The sequence below is a fragment of the Diabrotica virgifera genome, chromosome 5 (assembly GCF_917563875.1).
Source record: "Diabrotica virgifera virgifera chromosome 5, PGI_DIABVI_V3a".
NCBI lineage: Eukaryota > Metazoa > Arthropoda > Insecta > Coleoptera > Chrysomelidae > Diabrotica > Diabrotica virgifera.
In genome coordinates, this window is record NC_065447.1 from 252,480,535 (window position 1) to 252,489,867 (window position 9,333).

Below are 9,333 nucleotides of genomic sequence, written 5' to 3' on the forward strand. Positions count from 1 at the left end.
CGCAAGGTGGTACCATGTCACCTTTGTTTCTTGAGGTATCCTCTAACCACTGACCAATTTTCGTGAAAATCGATGAAGGTTCACCGAAATTGAAGGTAATCGTTGATTTTTACCTTCAGTGACTGCACTATACAAAATAAATTGCAATTTACTGATCTAAATGCGCGTAATTTGGAAGCTTATAAATTATTAAATGATATGTAGTCGCCAAATAATTAATTTAATGCATTTAAGTACAACTTTCTCTTAAGCCGGGAAGATAGGGTGGTTTTCTTGCGAAGGGGTTGTAGCTCCATAATCGAAATTTACGTGACTTAATAGTTTATTCTTAGAGTATATAAACTATAGGAATTATATCCGCAATACGATATATTTTAAGTTTTCTCAGCATTTTTCTCTTAAGTTAAATCAATTAAAGGGTTGTTTGGGGGTGAAGGGGATGAGCTCAAAAATCGAAACTATATAATTTCAAGAGCTCGTAAATAGCTCGTAATTCTGCCCGAAAAACCGATTCAATATTCCTATGTTTAAGTAGTGGGGGGGCTGACTCAGCCCCCCCACTAAAGTATTAAATTCCTGCTCAGTGGAACGAGCTCAAAATTTTTAGTTTGCGGAATATGAAAGCTCATAAATAGCTCATAAATCAGGGCTATTTGTTTTTTAATTTTTGCAAGTGGGGGGGGGGCAGCTCAACACGGGTTAATATTTCTGCAGATTTAAAAATTTGATTAACAAGTTGTATCTAGATGTAGAGTAAGTGAAAGTACATATAGTTTTTCTAAGAAATCAGATAATGCTGTAGCAGCAGAACAACACTCAGCTGCAGCTTTTGCAACTAAATTTAGAGAGTGGACGGCACAAGTGTTTGTATAAAACAAAAATAATTCTATGTGAATAATTTGCTGATATTTTTTGCGTTTGAGGTTTTGTGGGGGCCCCCGGAATGTGGGAGCCCCGGGCAGCTGCCCAGCCTGCCACCCCTTAAATCCGGCCCTGACCACCGCTCTAAAACTGTCATAAGGACTGCATTTCCTATGTTCCCTATACTGTAAAGTTAAGGTGGGACGGACATTAGCAAGAGTAAGACGGAGACATAGGTACCAAGACAACTTAGAAAATGATTTAAAATCTATTGCAATGCGAGTATGAAGAAGAGTTGCCAGAGACAGGGGCGAATGGAGGATTGTTCTGAAAAAGGCATTGGCTCATAAAGAGCTGTAACGCCACTGATGATGATGATGGTGTCAGGTTGTGTTTCTGCCGCGTATGTCATTTCATTCTTCTTTCTGCCTTTCATTTCTTTTCCGATATTTCCGATATAAAAATAAAGTATATCTCTAGTAAAGTAACCTGGGGTTATTTACAAAGTATCTTTAAAAAAATCCACTAATTATACGAAGCACTGTATTTGTTTCGTCTTTCATCGCATTTAATTAAAGTGTCATATTTACTTAACCTCTTTCGATAAGTAAAGAAAAACAATCAATTAAAAAATGTTTTTATTTCCAAGTCACAAATTGACAAATACCTACTATTTGGCAACACAAAAACGAATTAGTGTATGACTAAGTAAAAAGTTAATGAACATGAATTTTTTTTGAAAATCGCTGTAAGGAAGCGTTTAATTTTCACCTGTGGACCTGTGGCAATGTCGTGGAAATACTTTAAAATAGAAAATGGTAAAGATTGCCAAAAACCATTTTGCGCAAATATACGCTGCACTCAGCCGTTTGTCTCTTTTTTACACGAAAACTCCTTGGAATCTAATAATAATAACAAAAAGCAGAGATAAAAATAACTCTCTTGGAACTATTTTCAAAATCTATATCAGATGTTTTTCTACGATTCACTATTTGTGTGTAAGGATATCGTTTGCATATTTGTACAGGGTGGCTGAAGCTAGAATAGAATATTAGAAATGTTTGAAGTATCGTGTAACAAAAGTGAATAATTTGAGGTTTTATTGAAGTCATTTCTAATTATAAATCTCCACAAGAAAAAATAATTTCCTGTAGTTGGCTATATACGATAAATCACTAAATTTTTATTAAACAACCAACGTGTGTAAATTTTTTGAAGTTATACTTCTTTAGGCGCGATTGAGATTGAGGGTGAATTTATATTGATCTGCGCGCATGCGCACACCGACAGTATGGTATTAGTCGTTATACGGGCTCTTATTGGGTGTTGAAATGATCTGTCAATAATAAATAATTGTTCAATATGAAGGTAAATAAATGTATAATATATTAGTTTTATTGTTGTGAGGACAGAAACAAAAAAGTTTATAACTGTAGTGACATTTAAATAGTTATTAAAAGCAACAGGTACGTAATAATTGTAAATGTATCATAGGTACCTACCTATATGAACCTACCAAAATACATAGTATGTAATACTTTTATTTACATAATTTGATTACCATCAAGGGTTCCGTCACTGGCTATATATTAGAAGATACGTATAATTAGATCGATCGTCTAAAAATCAAGTTTTTGGTGGTAAAAAGTGAATTTTAAAACTTATAAACAACAATTAATAAAACTTAATTAATAGTTAAATGGTTTAAAATATTTACATAGTGAAAATTCATAATATTTTATTGTGGAAGTGTAAATTTAGTTTATTAACCTACAAACAAGTAAGACGCGTGGTGACAGAATTTAATAAGGTACTCAAAATTAACAATAACATAAACATAGGCGTAACAATTCAAGGTAAGAATATTCCATATTTTTATTATTAAAAATAGATTTTGGATCCTCTGGACGGTTGGATGGTTAAAGTATTGGATTATAATAGTATAAATATTCTTTAAACCATAATAAATAAAGTAAGCCTAAAATCAACTTAAAAATCAATTTAAAAATCAAATACTTGATTTAAAATCTAAACAAACTACATTTAACCACTCAAGGAAAGGCGGTTCCTCCGCAGGGTCGACTTGGGATAAACCTTTATCGGTGAGTGGTCGTGTAGGGAAAGGTAAAAACAAATACATCGTCATGGAAAAAATAATGGAAGAAATAATAGAAAAACTTAATAAAATGGAAGAGAGAGAGAGAGATTAGGGTAGTAAATAAAATAGATGCTATATCAATCGAACTCAATAAGCTAAAATTAGAAAATGAACTGATCAAAAAGGAAAACCTGGAAATCCAAGAGGAGATGAAATTGCAAGAAAGAAGAATCGAGGCTCTAGAAAAAGAAGTAAGAAAGAAAAACATTGTGATACATGGTGTAGACGAAACAACAAATGAAAATAGAGCAATCCTAAAAAATAAATTCAAAGAAATAACTAATAAAATGAACATTTCAATAGACGAAAACGAGGAGATACAAGATATCTATAGAGTAGGAAACCAAAATAATAAAAGCAGGCCTATAAAAATAGAACTTAAACATGTGTCGAAAAAAATAGAGATACTAAGCCAAACACGCAGACTCAAGGGCAGCAAAATATTCATTACGGAAGACTACTCAAAAGAATACCAACAGAAAAGGAAATTTCTAATCCACCAACTGAAATTGGCTAGAGATAAAGGTTACAGAGCGTTCCTAAACTATAACGGGCTCAAAATAGATGGAGAAATATATACCCCGGAGCAGTTGGGCTACAAAAATGATAACAATGGAGAAATTCAACCTGAAAATGGAGCAGAGGAACAAAAAACAAAGGGGAGAAAAGCGAGTGAAAGATCCCCAGGAAACGAAATACAGCAAATACCAAAATCAATACGAACAGCAGAAGGGGGAGCATATAACTCAAAAAACTGAAAACACAGGCACCAAAAACTGCAAAGATACTAGTAAAAAAGACAACGCAAATGGAAAAGGACAACGAAAATAATGGAAAGGAAACAACAATAATAGGTACTTGGAATATCACAAGTCTTTATGGTAAAGAATTCGAATTGACAGAGGAAATGAAAACATACGGCATTGACATCCTAGGCCTGAGTGAAACGAAGAAGAAGGGAAGAGGAAATATGAGATGTGGCGATGGTTACAAGCTCTTCTACTCAGGTGTACAAGAAATGGAAAGAGCAAAAGAGGGAGTCGGTTTTATAATCACGGATGATCTGAGTGGGAGAGTTGTAAAATACCAAGCAATAAACTCTAGAATAATTACCGTAAGTATAAAACTAGACGAGTTAGTTAGCATAATACAAATATATGCACCAGTCGAGGGCACAGAAGAACAGAAAATGTCTCAATTCTATAGCGAACTCCAAACAGCTTTAGACGAAGTGAGAGAAGATACTGAGAACATAATTATTATGGGAGACTGGAATGCTAGAGTTGGAAATGACATCAACAAGGGACTTGGAAGCCTTGGGCGGTATGGAGAAAAAGCTGAGAACAGAAATGGGAAGAAGATGATACAATTTTGTGTAAATAACGACTTAAAAATTGGAAATACATTCTGGTATCAAAATATGGAGGACAGATACACTTTTGAAGCACAGGAAAGAAATGCCAAAAGTCTAATAGATTACATCGTGATTCCTGCAGAAATGAATATTATCAAAAATATAAAAACAGAAAAATTTGCAGAACTTAATACTCAACACAAGCTACTCGTAGCCGAAATGACTACAAAGAAAAAGCAATATATAGTCGATAAGTCATACACTAAGATAAATATTAAGAAGCTGAAAACAGAGAAAGAGAAAAGTGACTATAAACAAGAAATATATGAGGAATTGCAAAGAATGGAGCTGGAAAGAGAGCAATTGGATATGGAAGAAAGATGGAAAATACTAATAGACACACTATATAAAACAGCAGAGAAAATTTGTGGAAAAAAGTCAATAAATAAATATCATAAGAGAACAGAATGGTGGAGTCAAGAACTAAAGAAAATAATAAAGGAAAAGAAGCAAGCCTGGAAAAAATATCAACAATGTAGAAATGAAAATAACAAAGTAGAATACATGGAGAAACGTAATAGAGCAAAGATAGCAGTAAGGAAAGCGAAAAATATGAGCTGGGAAGAATTCGGAAAAGAATTGGAAGCAAATTACAAAACAGATAACAGAAAATTCTGGAACCGTATAAAGGGTCTAAGAGGGAAAAAAGGTAGGGAACCGTATGGAATCAAAGATAAAAATAACCAATTGAAAATAGAGACTACAGAAATAGTAGAAGTATGGAAACAATACTACGAAGATAAGTTCAAACACGAAGAAGTAGAAATATATGAAGCAGGAAGAAATAGACCAGAACTGGAGGAGGAAGAGGAACCAGAGAGTATAAGGAAGGAAGAACTGGAAGAAGCTATAAACAATATTAAACTTGGAAAAGCGGCAGGAGAGGACCAACTAGATCCAGAAATGATAAAATGGATGGGTGAAAAAGGAGAGGACTGGCTATTACAGATATGCAAGGAAGCATGGAGTACAGAGAAAATCCCAGATGACTGGAAGAAGAACATAGTTCTACCAATATACAAAAAAGGACAACATAATGAATGCGAGAATTATAGAGCAATATGCTTGTCATCGGTCGCCTTCAAGGTATACACGAGAATTATAGAGAAGCGTCTAAGATCAGTGATAGAGAAAGAATTGGAAGACGAACAGGCTGCATTCAGATCAAACCGTCAAACAAACGATAACGTCTACATCATAAGAAATATAATAGAGAGACAATGCCGTAAAGGGAATGAACTATTTCTCATGTTCGTCGATCTGAAGGCGGCATTTGATACGATAAACAGAGAAATATTGTGGAAAATATTGGAGAGCTATAATATACCAAAAAAGATGATAAAAGTCATAAAATCTATATATATGGAAGTAGAAGGCCAAGTACAAATAAATGGAGAAAGATCAGGCACTTTTAAATGGGATAAGGGAATTAAACAAGGAGATGGACTAAGCCCCCTCTTGTTTATAATAGTCATGGATACTTTAATCAAAAATACCAAAGATCAAACAAGAAACCTTCAATACATAGTAGGATATAAAAACTTAAATGCAATAAAGATCAACTCCCTTCTATACGCTGATGATATAGTTCTAATCACAGACACAGTAGAGAAAATGCAGAAACTAATAGATATTTGGCAAAAAGAGATACATAAATTAAAAATGGAAATGAACCTCAACAAAACAAAACTTATGATAATAAATGAAGATGAGAAAAGAGAAAGGAATACTAATATAATAGTAAGGGAAAAAGTAATAGAACATGTATCTACTTTTGAATATCTGGGAAATATAATAACAGATGATGGGAAAACGGACTTGGCAATAAGTAATAAACTGAAGAAGGCAACTAGCGTGTATTACTCTTTAAATAATACAATTTTTGGAAAGTCAGAAATAAGCAACAAAACTAAACTCAGAGTATATAACAGCATAGTAAATCCGATAATGACATATGGGGCGGAAACATGGATTGTCCAAAAGAAACATGAATCAATGATAAACGCGACGGAGATGAAATACATGAGAAAAATAGCCGGAGTTACGAAGTTTGACAGATTCAGAAATGAAGATATAAGAAGAGAGTTGGAACAAGAACCGATAATTAGGAAGATCGAAAACAAACAATTAAGCTGGTTTGGACACATACAACGAATGGAGCAAAATAGACTTACAAAGAAGGTACATGAAGCCAAAATGGGAAACAAAAGAAAAAAGGGAAGGCCGAGGAAGACATGGATGGACCAGATCCAAGATATAGGTGAAAGGAGACACATCAGTATGAGGGATATGAAGAAACTGGCCACCAATAGAAGCAATTGGAAGAAGTGGATAAAAAGCGGAACCCGACATCCGACGCCCTGAAGGGCTCTAAGGATTATGAGAAAGAAAGAAGAAGATTACCATCAAAATTTCTATCAATGTTCACCTAATATATTGTTTTCTTACTCTATGTTTTGTTGTATTTTTTCAATTCTAAATCATTTCAATTCAAAATCCAAATAATTTAATTTAATTCAAAAATGTCAAAAGCTTAATCCGTTTAGTTTCGATCTTCGCACATAATGACAAGCTGTCTCTGTGGCTAAGTTTTAATGCGAGTGAATCCCAATATACCAACCGCGCTGATAGCTGGTTCGAATCCCAATAAAAACTTTTATTTTTTTATTTTCCGACAATTAATGTTCAGAAATCATTTGTGGCATTTTTAATGTGTTTGTGTGTGTTTTATTCTTTTATTATTTTAATTTTTGGCACTGTTTTAATAAAAATGTTTGAGAAGTAGTAAGTATAAATTAGTTTAATATTTAAATAAAATGTAAATAAAAAGTATATTAATTTCGTTTAAATCATATAATAGAAGTATAACTTCTTACGTGCGTACAAAGTACACACACATTCTTTTTTTTATTTAAAATAACCGGTATACAGGGTAAGGCAGATAAAAGCCCTATTAGAAATATCTCGAGAACTAAAGGCAACAGGATTATGAAAATCGGAATAAAGGGGTTTTGAAGAGTGATCTATTCAATGAAAATATTTTCATCCATTTTTTTTACTTCCGGTTATACCGGAAGTTGCTTATAACTTCGTTATTTTAAATGGGATACCCTGTATACTTTTACATTTTTGTATTCTCCTCGATGTCTTCTTTTTTAAAATATTAGGTTTTGTAATATTATACAGGGTAGTTTAAAAGATAATTTACGTTTTTTTTCTTAATTTTGTAGCAACATTCACACCCTGTAGAATTGTATTAGTTTAACATCGAAAACTCTATTTATGTTCAAATGGTTTTTAATATAGTCTATTATTGTTATTAATTGTTAGTATAGCTAATTTTTTAATTTTAGTATACAGGGTTGGTCGAAACTCGGAATGAGTATTTTCTGAGTTTTATTAAATGGAACACCCTGTATTTTAGTATTGGGAATGATATTTTATGGTACTTTTTAATTTATTAAGCATTCGCTATACCTAACTGCTTTAAATTGTGAGTTATGGGTGATTCAAGCCAAATATTAATTTTAATAACAAATACGTGAAATTTTATTAGGTTGGCCGTGATAATACTTATTAATCTAGACTGATCCTTAAAATTAGCAATAATGGTTGAGCTATCAAAATAACTACGTAATTAAGATTGTTGGTTCAATTAACAATTAAGCACAAACAAAAGAAGTTAGGTATAGGGAATGCTTAAGAAATAAAAAAGTATCATAAAATATCATTTCATTACAATACTAAAATATAGGGTGTTCCATTTAAGAAAACTCAGAAAATCCTCATTCCGAGTTTCGACCAACCCTGTATACTAAAATTAAAAAATTAGCTATACTAACAATTCTTAACAATAATAACAATAGTAGACTATATTAAAAACCATTTAAACATGAACAGAGTTTTTGTTGTCAAACTTCTACAATTCTACAGGGTGTGAATGTTGCTACGAAATTTAGAAGAAAAAAACGTAATTATCTTTTAAACTACCCTATATAATATTACAAAACCTTATATTTTAAGAAAGAAGACATCGAGGAGAATCCAAAAATGTAAAAATATACAGGGTGTCCCATTTAAAAAACGAAGTTATAAGCAACTTCCGGTATGACCGGAAGTGGCAAATAGGTGAAAAGATATTCATTAAATAGATCAGTCTTTAAAACCCCTTTACTCTAATTTTCATAATTCTGTTGCCTATAGTTCTCGATATTTTTCTAATAGGCCAGTTATCTGCGTCACCCTATATATTATGGTTAAAGCCACTAAATACATGCGTAAAACCTTTTAAATGTTATAAAATTGGTATTATATTACAGTGTGGCTGATAATTTTATAGGATATTAAAATTTTAAGTAGATTCACCTCATGCCAACGTAAGACTCAACTAGGGAGTTGCTGGCCCGGAGACAACCTCTCTATACGGATTTTAGGTAGCAATTGAGTATACAACAGCGCTACAGGCTTTGTAAGCCCCTAACTTTAACAACATTTATCATTTCCTTCCATTTTTCGGTCCCTTGCTTTTTCTCTCCAATCTCTTAAACCTACTCCTATTTGCTTTACTGCCTCAAATCATTTCTTCTTTGGTTATCCTCTTATTTTTCCCCATTTCTCCCTCCTTAAATATTCGTTTCTTTAACATTCGTATAACGTGAACAAGTCTTCTAGTTCTTTAAGCTCCTATTTTTGCCGTAATTGTTGATTTTCCATACTTCCTTATTTATTTATTCATTCGTTCGTCTCCTTCAAATATTCTCTGCCGTTTGTATTCCTCCGAAAATTTTTCTGGACATCTTTCTTTCTCAGATATCTATTTTCCCTTTTCCCTTAGTTACTTACTTATCAGCGGCTTTACACAGCATATTCTTTTTGCCGTTTGCAACATGTCAATATCCAT